Source organism: Gavia stellata, chromosome 4 (assembly GCF_030936135.1).
Source record: "Gavia stellata isolate bGavSte3 chromosome 4, bGavSte3.hap2, whole genome shotgun sequence".
NCBI classification, from domain to species: Eukaryota; Metazoa; Chordata; class Aves; order Gaviiformes; family Gaviidae; genus Gavia; species Gavia stellata.
Window position 1 is genome coordinate 76,509,909 of NC_082597.1, and position 14,127 is coordinate 76,524,035.

At 47.1% G+C, this 14,127-nt stretch overlaps 1 protein-coding gene across 4 annotated transcripts in view; it reads left to right on the top strand.

The window, feature by feature from the left end:
- Positions 1 to 204: 204 nt before the first annotated feature.
- Positions 205 to 14,127, top strand: part of PPFIBP1 (PPFIA binding protein 1) — an 85,477-nt gene continuing 71,554 nt past the window's right edge. For all 4 annotated transcript variants that reach the window (XM_059817313.1, XM_059817316.1, XM_059817314.1 and 1 more), the window contains exon 1: positions 205 to 246. The gene's annotated coding sequence lies outside the window, so the exon portion shown is untranslated. The remainder of the gene's footprint in view (positions 247 to 14,127) is intronic.

The following is a 14,127-nucleotide window of genomic DNA, read 5'->3' on the forward strand; positions in this document are numbered from 1 at the left end:
TGTCATCCTTTAATCTCTTGGTATTGGCCTTTTTTAAAGCTGTTATGTACGTCATCCACTGTGCTTCCTGTATCCTGTGTCACTTGATGATAAACTTTTGTAAGTTATCACTGTTGAGTCAGCTCAGACTTTGTAGTGATTAATTAAATTCTTTATTTCTCTCTTCTCAGTGTCAGAAGTTTATATGGATCAGTGGTACTTGCTCAAGAGTGACAGTGGAGATCAGCATTAAGTCTGCTCCTCTGGGTGAGTAATCTAACCCACCGCATCGCTGATGTCTAATATCTACATATCTGCTGTTTTTTTGCTTGATACCTTACACAATAGCTCCTTTAGGCTTTTATTTCAAATGTCATTAAAATTATGTTGTATATGGCTTCCAGCAGGATTTGTAGAAGAATGTCATGCTGCTTCTGCTTGTATAGACATCCATTTATTTGGTATCTTTTAAAGGATAGCCATCACTTAACACAGTCTGAACCGCCGTTTCGATTAAGGGAGGCTGTCCACATTTTAAAGACAGTGGCTGTGAAGATAACATAGGGACTGTGGCAGAGGAATGAAGCATATTTTGAATATCCAAGAAATAAAACTGAAATGACCACTGGAGCTGTTCTGTGGCATACGATGAACTCAAGCAGTGCCAGTGCTCCAGTATGAGGCCCACTGGACTTGCCATGCCTGTGTGACGCAGCTGCGCTCTGTGTGTGCAGTTAATCTGACTTGGCAGGTCTATGGCAACGTGCAGAGAAACTGCCAACAGCTTTCAGATTATTGGGGCAAGTTTATGTGAAAATGCATTCAACGGAATAGATCTGTTGCATTACCCCTTGGAAATGGCCCAGTTTAGTTGACTTCAAGGAGCGGCATTTTGCATTCGGTCTAGACTGATTTGATCCAAGTAGCCTAGTGCATGTCAGAGCTGGCAGTCTTGTCTTGGGAACAGTTATCCCTCATCTGCTTTGTTTTGGATATTACAGTATGATCTAGCATGATTTAGCATCCTAAATTCCAGCTGGCTCTTCATGTGGAGAGCTGGGTTGAGTTGCTGCATCTGCACTTCAGCCATGCACCCCGCTGGGATGTGCTTGCCCCGTAACACCACCGCTGAGGTCCCAGCTGCTTGCTGGGTCTCTCCTTCTGACTCATGTGGTTGCTCTTTCATGCTATGTACAAAAGCTTGCCAAGACCCTCATCTGCTAGTATGCTGCATCCTTCATCTTGGCTTGCTGCCGTCCAACTGCTCTTGTCTCTGAACCCCTCATCCTTGTCTTATCACTGGATGAGGAGTATGGTATTTGCTTGTACCGTCCTCTCTGAGGTGGTGTGTGTTAGCCCACTGGAGAAGCAAGCATACCTTCCTTCCTGTGATGCATCTATATAAGGCTCTGGCCACTTATTTGTTCACCTGTCCAGGGCTCCTGAACCTTTGTCACCTGTCAGCTTCTGTCCCACAGCTGTACTGGGCTGCTTCGTGACTGCTGTCTTCGTGCTTCATAAGGCCATCTCCCCACTCCAGCAGGGACTTGGTGCCTTTTTGTCTATGCTTTCTATGGCGGATGGGCTGGGCCCCTCTCCTGTTCCCCTGCACACCATGTGCTGCCTGCACACCCTGATGTTCCCTGTGCTGCCCCGGGGCTAGCTGAGGTGAGCAGTGGTGGCTGCTGTTCCTCACAATGTTTAAAAGCCTGCGAAACCAAGAGGGTGCCCGCCTTGCATGCACAGGTTTGCTAGCAGAGATGTTGGGCTTTGGAGAGGACAGCAAACACCTCCTCTGCTGCCCAGGACCGATGGTGTGCCACTGTTGAGGGCTCCGGGCTCTCCTGGGTTTGGTCGTTGCTGCTCCCTAGTGCCGTCCTGCATCCCTAGCCAAGCTGCAGGCCCGCAGTCCACGAGGACTAGTGTCTCATTTGAAATGTTATTTCCCTTCTTTTCCTCTCTTTGCCTCTCCATAGCCTTTGGCGTGCCTCTTCTTGGGTCTCTGACCCTTCCCACAGTAAATCACTGTGTCTGAGCTCTCTCTGGGATTCACAGGCTGCCCGGGGTCTTGCTCCGGACCTGGAAAGAAGTGTATGTTGTTCCCTGTTTGTGAGGAACCCTAAACTGCAGTGCCAAATGCTTTTACTCCCTGGGTTTTTAATCAGAGGTCTGTTGGGTCCAGGAGTGGTTATCACCTATTGTCTCCCATCCTGGTTGCATTTCTTCAGTTTTATTGCTGCTTATCAGAGTTGCTGGGATTACACTCCAGCTGGCCCTGTACTTCAGCTGGATTTGAGTCAGTCGTGGCTGTAAAAACATTGTTAAAAGTCCGATGTTGGCTGACAGCCACGTTCTGCTGGATGTGTGTTTGGAGACTTTCAATCTGCTGGCATCACCATGCAAATGTCTTGCCTTCGCTGGAAGTCTCTACCTCTTCGCTCTCCAGATGCTGTGCTGGTTTCCCCTCCGCAGGAGCAGCAGAAGTTTTGGGAACTAAATCTGCTTTCTTTTCCCTGTCACTTGTGCTGTTGCTCCTGGGAAGGGGTGTGTGTCCATGTCCATCGTAGGCTGTAGTAGCAGGTGCTGAGTCCTCCTTTTTCCTTTCCCGTAGTTCTGGTACTGGCGTGTTTCTGGTATTTGGAGGCATGCTGTTCAAGTCAAGCCTGTTGCCCTCAGCGATCAGTCCGGAAAGCTGGAGCTGATTTCTCTGGCTGCTGCTTGCTTTCACCATTAAGAAAACAAATACGAGGCTCTCCTAACAAGATGGCAAGAAATCCCCGTGCCTGACTCAGTGTTGACAGGAGCAGTGGGCTGTGTTTCAGGCTGCTCTCTGCTTCTCCAGCCGGCGGAGGAACACGGGCTTTCTCCTTGTGTTGCCCCAAGTTCAGCCCAGATGTCTGAGCTCCGATCTCACCACACAGAATACGCTGATGTGTTCAAGTGGAGTTTCGGTGCCTCTGCCTGCTGTCTCTATTTAGCCATAGAAGCATGGATTCCCATCCCGTTGTTCCCTCCCTAGCAAGCACTATGTTAAACATGGTGCTGACAGTCCCACTGTGGCCCACAGTAAGGCACTGCGTATAAATAATCCAGAAAAGCTAAGTAAGGCTTTTAAAATAAGCCTTAGCAGAGAGAGCTGCTTTAGTGTGGTGCCATGAAGACACAGAAACCTGGCTACGTTTGTGTAGCCAGATCCAGTCATACTTCCAGCGGCTGCGGCTCTTTCCTAGCAAAATCTGCACAGGTTTTCAGGTACCCCTTCTCCACGCTCCAGCAGTTCTTGGGAGTGCTTTGAGTTAAAGTCTGCGCTCAGTGGCGGCAGGCTGTCTGGGGGTCCAAAGCTGAGATGGAGCGTGAGCATGCAGCACTGAAATAGCGCATGTTCAGTCTACCCTGTTACGCCTATGTGCAAAAGGCAAAAATTAGTATTTGTTGGGTTTTTTTCCCCTCAATGTCACATTGACTATGGGAAGGAAAGAAGTACAAGGCTACTTCTGTGTGTGTGTGATTATTGTGTTTATTACCACTTGATGGCTTGTCGTGCAGAGTCTAGCCCCCACACAGCTTCTCTTGGGCTTTTAATAGTTGTGCTAAGCTGAAATGTGCTCAAAATAGTAATAATTTAAATTGTTTCCCCAGAGCCTGTGGCTGCTCTGTATGCTTCTGGGAGGTGTAACACTGCCCACAGTTGGGGTGCAGGGGGTGCCCAGGCCACCCCCGGCCACATTCCTGCCTGGCTCCTGGAGCAGAGGGGTTGTTGGTGTGTGTGCTGGGGCAGGCATGGGGCAAAGGCCCATCGGGGCCAGGGCACAGGAGTGGGGCAGGTGTGGGGCACGGCACAGCTTGCACTGTTGCAGCTTCAGGGTGCATAGGGCGGGGGTATTGCCATCATGTTGACGTGTTACAGAGACTGCTGCACAGCAAAGGGTCCAGTGCAAGGTAAAATTCCTCATTTGTAGGAAATGTGGTGCCTTCCCCTTGCCCAGACCTCCCCCTGCCATAACCCACTATGTTGTCAGAGCAATATTAGGGTATTAAATGACATGGGGATACTGATGAAAGGCTGGTTTTGACCTGACTCACTTCTGGGTTCGTTAAGAGTTAAAGCCGCAAATCTATTTATTTATTTTTGAGTTAACGTTTCTCTTGTGCGAATGACACGTCCTGTCCAGTGTAAGCCTGTCAGCTGAGCAATGATCCTCGGACTGGAGAGGATGGGGAAGGAGAGTGCCACCCTGGCAGGCGTTGGTGGGGGTGGAAGGAGGGAGGATTTTTCTGGTGGTTTTTTTTCCTCCCTTTCTACTGAGAGGCAATATTGCTGCTTGCAGAAAACAGTATGTTATTATTATACTTTTGCTCTTCGCGTTTTATGTGATGTGGGTTGGGTAACGTTAATGTAACTTAACGTTGTGCTCACCCACGGTACTGATGGTGGCTCTCTAATATACATAAATCTCTGCACAGAGAGAGTGAGTTGTATTTATCTGTAAATAGTTAGCATACTGCCCTGTTTATCTAGCATGTGACCTCTCTGTTGCCCACTGCATTTCCCCGCCTCCCTCCCATCCGGTCCTTTTTATTTAATTGACTTTCCCAGTCCTGACAGTCGCTTTATATTCAGAAAACATAAAATCATCCCCCACAAAGCTTTCAAATCTAATTTCATTTCTTCCCTTACTTCTTTGACAAATTCTTTTTGCTGTCTTCAAGACTTAGGCAAGTTTATTTTTGTCTGCAGAAACCGGAGCAAATGATATGTTTCTTTTCTTGCATTTATAACCTTGTGAGGTTTATGTATTGGGAATAATCTTTGTGAGCTGGAAGAAGATTGTCCAATCTGTTTTAAGATGTCCCACTTTCTGAGTATTGCATCTCATTAGGAATACAGTTGGCTTTTTGCATGGCTTTTTTCTTCCCCTATATAGCTTGGGGGAGAAAATATATCATTTCATCATCTAGTAATAATGCTTGGCACTTTGTTTGCATCTTCAAAGGACTATACGGCTATGAATGGAATAATTTCTATAACACTGTGTAGTAGTTTCTAATTATTATTTGCCTCATTTTACAGATGGGGAAAAGGAATGAGAAGTCAAGTGACCTTAGGCCATGAGAGGAGAAACAAAATCAACTTGAGGTCCCAGCTCCCTGACTTGTTACTAGAACAGCACCACACCTTTCTTGTTTAAACTACAGAGGAGGGAAAAAAAAGGAAAGTTTGATTCCCATCAACAACAAAAAGAAAGGGAGCACTGTTTCTTTAATGACCTTGCCTAACCTTGTTAACTATTTAGTTAAATGCATTTGTTGATGGTGGATTTTTGGTGTCTGTTTCTAAATACATTGTCTAACTTACTGATGTGGTTGTCACTTCTCAGTGTGTGGTTGGAGTTCATAAAGGCAAAGCAGCGTGTGAATTGAGTTAGGGTTGTTGAGGAGGGTGTCGCTCACCCCCCACGAACTGGGGGATCTCTCTGCTCCTTCCCTCCTCTTCCCCCTTGAACCAGAAGCAGTGGAAACCTCTTCTGTAGTATTTAGAAGTGGTGTCCCCTCACTCTTGTTTTCCAGCTGAGACTGAGATGGGAAAAGTGAGGCACCCTAAATGGGGACTGTGTTAACACGCAGCATATATAGAAACTAATCCTCCTTGTCTCACCCACCACATGACACGCTAGGATATTTTTTTTTTTCCTGGTGGGCTCTAGTGGAAGTGGTTGGTTTGGAGTGGTGTCTGGGATTACTTGATTTGCAGAAATAATTTTATACCTCTGCACTAGCCTGTAGGGCTTGGTGTGGATTTACAGCTGCTTAATTAACTGACAGTACCCCCAAATGTGTTGCATGCCATTACAGAAAAGGTGAGTGCCATTAAGTAGTGAACTGTGGAATTACAAACTGTTACAGAGGAAGTCATGGTAACAAGATTGTTGACTACTTCTTCAAATTAGTTAAAACTTCTTTTTTCAGGAATTTTGACTTTTTACAAAGGTGCTTTGGAGCACCAGGCAGCGTTAGAACAGTTTAGTCCTCTTGGGGAGGACAGGTAATCTGCTTGGTGAAAAGTGGCGTGGTGCAGAGGAGCACGGAAATCACACAAAGAATTTCTTCACCTTTCTTTGGAAAATCCCATGGTTGCTTCTCCACAGGTTCTCAGAGGTTCCCTGGCCACCTTCTGGCTGGCTTCAGATGCCTTATTTGATAAACTTTCTGGTGAAAGTCTTGCATGACTTAACACAACTTTATTCTGGGCATGCCGTGCTAGTGAAGGCGGTGGAGAAAGCAGCTGTCTTCAGCCATGTGCTCTATCTGGGGATGCAAAACTTCGCTAAGCCCTTTTTTAGGGGCTCAAGATTTAACTCCAAGATTATATTTGGTTTTCTGTTTCTGATGAGTGGGACAGATATCCTGATGCCTTAGATGAGACCTTCAACAATGGACAGCAGCGTCAAGGTATCATAGCCAGTATTTTATTTTCTTTTGCTTTGAATCTCTTATGTAGCCGATACCTCATTTGTACGTGCTCCCTTCCAGCGTTGAGCAGAGCTGTCCTGAGCCACGGCATGCTGACAGGGCGCTCCGGTTTCATCCAGTGTTTCTCATGATACCCAAATGGCTGATGACTTGTCAGCTGACTTTTTGAGGAGCTGAACGTGGCTTTTCACAAAACTGGATGTTTTTCCCTTGCTGGGCTTGGGGGAGCCATCAGGGCTGGTTTGGGACCTGGACTTCCCAGCAGTAAGTGCAGAGCAGGTGGTATGCAGGCTTTCACTCTTTACTTGCAGGATGCAAGCACTTGTGGTGGTGTCTTTGTGTCTCTCCTTTGTCATCTAATGACTTATCTCACTAGACTTTGATTTCAGCTGATTAGAAGAAACATCAGCAGCTCAGTGTGTGGGGAGCTGCATGTTTGCCTTGGGCTGTTTTGTTGTGTTTATTTTTTTTAATTCTGTGTTTTGTAGTTTTTTTGAGGTATTGCATCTAAAAATGGTGAATGCTTCCGAGAATGTGTTCAGGGTGAGTTGCTCGGATCATGCTGATACCCTTACCAAGGAATTTTTTTGAGATACTTTAGTATCTCTGTGTGTTACTTAGGTATTTGAAATTAAGAAAGGGAGGGAGCTACCTGACTGTCTGGATACTTCTTCCTTCTCCTTTTCCCCCCAATGCAAATTCACCAAAACTTGGGTAATTTCTCAGCTGTGAGAAGAATTGCCTATCCTTCTGCTCAGCAGAGCCTTTAGAGTTGGATGCTGTGCCTGGCTCCGTGTGGTGGCTGCTCCTCGGAGCACCATCACCCCAAGGTCCAACACAGTAGTCATGGGGCTGAAGAGGACTTTTCCTACCTGTCGCCTGTTTGTGGCTGTGGTTGTGCCAAGTGCAAGAACTGAAGGTAGGGTTGTTTGGGATGGTTTTGTTCCCCACCTCCCATTCTTCTTCCTAAATGTTTGCAAGCAGCAAAGAGAAGGGCGAAGCTGTCATGTATTATGGGTTGATTTCAAATCACAAACATCATGGGCACTCAAGTGAGTAGTAAAGTACCAGGAGAGGGAGAAGGGTACTGGGAGAGGAGACATCAGCTTGAATGGAAGGAAAGAAGTGGGAGATAGCAGCCAGAAGGTGATCATGGCCAGAGGGAAACAGGGGACAGGTACTGGCATGGATACCTGAGCCAGTGTGGTTCTCCATGGTGAACTTGATTACTACCCTCCCTGGTTTTATTGGTATAACTAAGAAATTCCATTCTGAAGTAACATAAGGGAACACGGAGTATTTTTTCACTTTTAAGATCTTAAATTTGCAACTTCCATGTTAAACCTGCCTGCCCAACAGCCCATATCACCACACGCTCACGTGCAAGCCTTGCGTGATAGCTGGACTTCTTGTTGCTCTCTTTCTTAGAGTTTTACTTGGCATAGTACATCTATAGTAATGTGACTCTGGGATTTGGGTGGATTTGGGAAACGACTGCAATTACCGTGACAGGTGATGATCTTTGATTGCAAAATTAAGTGTTATGAGTCGATGTTTAAGGGAAGCCACCTCAGCTACTGCTTCAGGAGGAAGCTGTGTTGTGCCATGGGGCGTGCAGGATGCCAGCAGGCACGCACCTTCCCTTGGGACTGGCTGAGGCATCCCTGGACTGGGAGATGATAGCCCAGGCTTGCACATGGCTCGTGCCCGGAGAGGCTCGGAGCATCAAACCGCTGTCGGAAAGCGCTGGGAACTCTTAAACTCTTGAATGGAAAACCAGCTGTTGTCATCTTTTCAGCTGTCCTTACAACAAATTGGCTGGTTCTCCGTTTCTCCTGGTTTTGAAGGGCTGAGTTGATGCTGACCAGGTTTGACAAGTGGTAACTAGGGAGCCTGGCTGTGTTCTCTTTTGTGATTAAAGCTATAAGCTGGCCCCTTGAATTTAACAAGGCAGTAGCTTCCAGGTTGAGGTATCTGGAAAATATCAAGGAGTAGGTGACAAGGTGTGAAAGGCAAGGGCTGCTCTGAGCAGCAAGACTGCTCCAGAAACCTGCTGGGAACGGGGACTGGGGATGAGGTGGTGCTTTGCTGGTAGTGATGGCGGCACGAGCGGTGCTGGTTACAACTAGAGATGGGCTGAAGCAGGAGCTCTGTGTCGAATCTCCCTGAGCCTTTCTGTTTGTCTAAGGGAGGCTCAGATCCATACTGCATAAAATTGATGATTGTCTCAGCCTGCTTATCTGCTGACCAGCCCATACGCTCACTCCAGATGTTCTTTTATCTCAAAACTGGAGATGCACCTGAAATTGTCCTCTCAGGATTTGGAAGCTTTTTTGATAAAGCTGTCTGTCTGCAGGTGTTTTCAAGGACACGTCACACTTTGAAATCATGGTATTAAAATAATTGCCTTTGAAATGAAGGGAGGGTCATGGGCCTTACATCAGAAATTCCTCTTAGTGCTTATTAATCCGGTATATAAATGTCATGGCTTACATCCACAGGGTGTTTATATTGAATTTTTAGCTGTATCAGTATCTCTTACTCTTCAGAATAAATGCCATATAATCTGGTTATAAGCAATATTCTTAATGTAGATACCAAAAATAGGACATAGACAAATCTGAGTTACTGTAAGAAAGTAGGAGAGGTAACAGCCTTGCCTCATGAGGGGAGAACAAATTCAATTGAATCGTCTGGTGTTTAACATAATGGTAAGGCCAGAGAATTCAGTCTGTTTCATTAGGATAGTGCAATGATTTGCCATATTTTCTCTCATCTTTTTTTTTTTCTGAAGGCCTGATTCTCCTCTGGTATACCTGTATGGAGGTGTGTAACGAGGGTGTAGGTTGGGAAACATCCTTTCTTCTTTTTGGTCCCCCCTGAGCAGATGAGTGCACACTGATTCGGGGTACATAAAGCAGTAGGGGCTTAGGCTTATCGCCCACCACCAAAGCCCTGGTTTGAGGGAGATGAAGTTGTTTCTCAGTGACCTACGGTGAGCGGCACTGACAAGGACAAGATGCGCACTTTGAGGGCAGAATCATCCTTGCTGCAGCAGGTGGGCATCATCCAAGAGCTCGGATGTCTGAAACGCCTTCCTTGCTTAACCAAGCCAACAGTCCTACGCCTGGAGGAGATTTCTTTTCTCATGCCCTAAGCAACTGTTTACTTTAAATAATGACAATGAAACTAATAATCATATAAGCATCATAGCTAATAATAAAAAGTACCTGATAAACTAACGAAACAAATATTGCAGGCTGTCCCTGCAGGTTGATGACTGAGTTTTGCTCCTCACCATGAATGGCAAAGGCTGTTAACTTTTAGCTAAGTTGCTGTCTGTGTGCTGGGCAGGCGAGTGACCTTCCTCCCAGACTCCCAGTTGCTTTGGTGGAGGCTTTCCCTGGCTTGTTCCTTCCGCAGGCGCAGCCTGCTCTCCCACCCTGTGAGCTCTCTCATACGATAGAGCAGCCTTTGTTTGCCCTGATTCACTGAGTATTTTTTGGTTTGTTTTCACTATGGAGTCAAGCTTACGGGTCACGGTGGTTCTATGTAACCTTGACTAAATTTTACCTAGAAATATCTTGGTAAAGAAGTTGCTTTTCTGTGTGATGGTGGTGTCACGCTGAACCAGAGTGATCCGGAGCAAGATCAGTATTGGATGAGAACGTGTCTTTGTTGCAGACTTGATTTGAGTTTTGTAACTTCAGCATTTCCCTTGGGCCCAAACACTCCCCCCTCCCCACACCCGCCACCGTAGCTGTGCTCTGGTAGTGGCTCTAAGTGGAGAAGGAAGGAAGATTGTAGCCACAACGATCAGGATGCTTGTGGGGACTTGCTTGTGTTCGGTTTGTGGCAGAGGTCATGTCTGGCGGCTGATGGACTGAGGTCAGTCAAGGCGAGGAGAGCTGGTATTTTACTGTAGACCTTGTAACAGAGGGCTGATATTACTGAAAGCACCCACAGGTTGCACAAAGCTGGCAGGATTTGTATTTTGAGGTCCTGTTTCAGTCACTTAGTCAAACAGGCAGCCAGTGTTAAACATGTTCCCAGTACCATTGACTTAAGTGGCATTAGGAGCATGCTTGTCATCAGATGTGGGCTTATGCAACTTGCTGATCTCGGGCTGAGTGGGTCTTGCTGAAACGATCCTGTGCCGACGGAGAGGCTGTCTCTATTTCATGCTGTGGTTCAGCCAGGTCATCAATCCAATTTAAGGGGACCAGATTATAAACACTGTGAAATGCTGAGCTGGTGTAAAGCTGCTTTACTGATAAGGAGCTGTTAAAAATATTTTGAAAGTTCAACTCTGCTGTGGGACTGGGCAGCCAGTCCTGGCTGCGCTCACAAGGCTTGGTGCCAGGGGCATTTTGGCTGGTTTGCCCGCTCGGCTTGATGCCGAGCAGTCGAGGTTTGATGTGCCCTGGGCGTCGTGCTGCCAGAGGTCTGACAAGCAATGGCAGCGGTAAAGCCGCAGCGGCGGTTCTGTAGGGGCCACCCATCTGGGCAGTGAACAGCCATCTCCTGGCCATGTGTGGACAGAAAATAGGGTTGTGCATCCCATCAGGTGCCGCAGTGTTGCTGGGAAAACCAAAGCCGAGCTGACAGCTGCTCCGGTGCCCTTTGTATCTGTTCCCAGCTCCCCATGCGGGATGAAAATCCATCAGGTAGAGGATGCCACTCCCTGCCACATCTCTGGCTGTCTGGGAGAGAGCCTTGTCTATCAGTGTTTTAGCCCCAAAATAGTCTGGCCATGGAGCAAAGGCAGTCTGCAATTGCCAGCTTCCAAGTGCTCACAGGAGCCTCTTTGTGGGTTTGGTGCTTTTCTGTCCAAGACCTTGGCACGGATTTCCATTACTGCTGCCTTCCCTTTCCTCTCCCTCTGCTTCTCATCCTTCTCAGTACAACAGTTTGCTACTGCTCATTGCTTTCCTTGCAATTTTGGACACTTTCAGGAGTTACCATGTTTGCATCCTGTGAATATCTAGAGTAGCTAGCCTTGCCCTCACTTGCATGTTCCTGCTCCTTTGTAGCCTATCTCGACATTTCCTTTAGGGACCTTGTTTGCAGCTGTGCTCCTATTCACGAGACCTCTGCCAGCTGTGCTGCAGTGCTCTGGGCAGAGAAGTAGGAGGGGTGATGTGCACAGACCAGCACGAATGTGGTATCGTGTCCTCTGGATAGTTCCTGCAAGCGCTTGTCTGGATCAGATGTCTGGTGCCAAGGGGTTTCGTGGTGCCTGGGTGCAGTATTAAGGTTATGCTTCCATGTTCAGCGGGGTGTTGTCAGCCAGTGACAATCCCCTGTCACTAAAGGTAGGGGCAGCACTTTGAGCATCTGAAGTAACTGCCTGTTGGGAGGATGGGAAAGAGAAGCCCAACAACATTGCTACATGAGAAGAAACTATGAGTGTAGTCAGTTATGACGACAAGAAATTGTGTACATACACAACAAATAGTAGTAATGGACTATGGCTGTCTCTTTTAATGCATCTATTATCTGATTAGTTGTCAACATCTGTTAATTTCTGCTGCCGCAAAATATGTAGTCAGTTCTGAGATCTGCATTATTAAGAGTGTGTGTTGTGTATAATTTATAGTGTATTATGACAGCTGTAGTGAATGCCGTGATCCACACCATGGAGCACTGAGAGATGGCTGAGTTGCTATCTCCTGTGTTATCTAGAACAAGTTTGGAGCCTTGCTGGCATTACAACAAGAAAGGAAACATGTGTAGTCGTGTTACTCTCATTAGGTATTTGCATAAGGCTCTTTGGAGCACGGCACAGCAGAAGGTCGCTGGCCTGCAGCCACATCAGCTTCTTGGGATCTTGTCAGATCTTGCAAGCAAAGGAGCGCCAGGCTGGCTCACAGTTCTTGGATAAGAAGCTTCCAGGGAACAGGCTGCTGTTGCAGAGATACTGAGGACATCCTTGTGGTGTCATATGTGTTTTGGCATGCATGCATACTGGGTGTGTTTCTCTGTTTTTATTGTTACTTGATATTTTCTTACTTCAGAAGAGCATTGTATTATTTTCTAGTGTTAGTGGGAAATAACACTTGATTCTCCTCTCCCCCATACTGTGCCCGGTTCTAAATGATTTGAAGATTAATTGCTTAAGATCTGCAGACAGATATAGCGTTGATTATTTACGAGTTAACAATTGCTCAGTCACAAGTTGAATATCCATCCGCACTAAGTGTGGCCTTAGTAGCAGTGTGGAGCTGTGCTTGAGATTCCTGAATGCTATTTCCACATGGAGCGCTGGCTTTTTCCCTGTCGGTGAGAAGCTCCCATGAGTGAGAAGTTTGCACAGGTAGATGAACATGTGCTCTACTGAGGTAGGCTAATCCATTAAAATAGCCATGAAGACCAGAGTAACAAGAGTCCTAGCTCAGGTGAGCAACTTTTAACCTAAGCCCTTCAGGGCAACTGGTTTAGCTAAGCTGTTTCTTTTGATTTAAGGCCCAATTTTCTTCATCTTTACGCCTGTCTTCAGTCAGGTTAGCTCTTTTGTGTTTGGCAGCCGGAATTAGGAAAATAATGTATTTTTCACAGCGTGTCCTTTGTGTTGGCAGACTGCTCTGTAGATGTTCAAAATCGCTGTCCCCACCTAAGCTGGAAGTTTCCTGCTTTGGACCACACTGCTGTAGTACCTGGAGAGCCTTGGGCCAGGCTGCCGCAGTGCGAGGTGTTGTGTGAGTACGGAGCGGGTGGTCTCAGCAACCAGGAGCGCTGCCGAGTAATAGCCCGAGGAGAGCCTGTGGCATGGGAGCTCACCCACAACCGTGTGAAAGTGTTTCCTCTAGCTAGAAGGAATATCATAGCTGTCTGGCCATGGCTTCTCACTACTGGTTTCAGGCCTGAAGAAGTCCTCCGTCCCAGGATCCATTGGTTTCCCTCCTTCCCTCTGCAAGCTCCCAGGGCAGTCCTGACTGCTGGGCTGCTGCCCTCTGGGCAGAGGTCCCCTTGCTGGTCACTCACTGTAGGGTCAATGCTAAATGTCTCCTCTCAAGGCCCCCAGGCACACGGTCAGATCAGATTGGCTTCATTACCCATGTGCTCTGCAGGCGGCCTTTGGGGCGTGTGCAGTTGGGGTGTCCTAGGTACCTTTCTCAGACCTATCTCTTTCCTGCTGAGTACACACTCAGTTGCTTCCCTCCATGGAAGGTCACCTCTTCAACGTTGACCTTGCCGTTCCACTGCTGAGTCCCCTATTTCAGATACCTGGACATCATCTGGCTCTTTTTCCTCCTGGTTCGGTAGTTAGGCAGTGTAGGCAGCTTAGGCAGTCTAGTCCTGCCCAATTATAAGCTGTAAGGGACCACGGACAAAGCCAGTCTTTGCAAAGAAGCCCCTTGAATGCTGGTGGTATCTTTTCCCACTGAGACCACTGCTGCAGCGAGAACCTCCTGCAGCATCAGCACAGCACACGGGATTTGTCCCAGGGTTTGTCCTTGGCTGTGCTGAGTTGGAAGAGGGCAACCAGAACTGGGAATGCTCTCCAGTGCTGAGGAGAGAGTTGGTGTAGCAACAGCAAGTTAAGGTTTCTTCTCCTTAAACAAAGACATTTCCATAAATGATAAGCAGCTTTTGCCTGAGTAACATTAAAGTAGATTTGCAGAAGCTTCAAAACAGGCACAAAAGTGTCAGAAGTGTGGCTGAGCATCAGCTTTT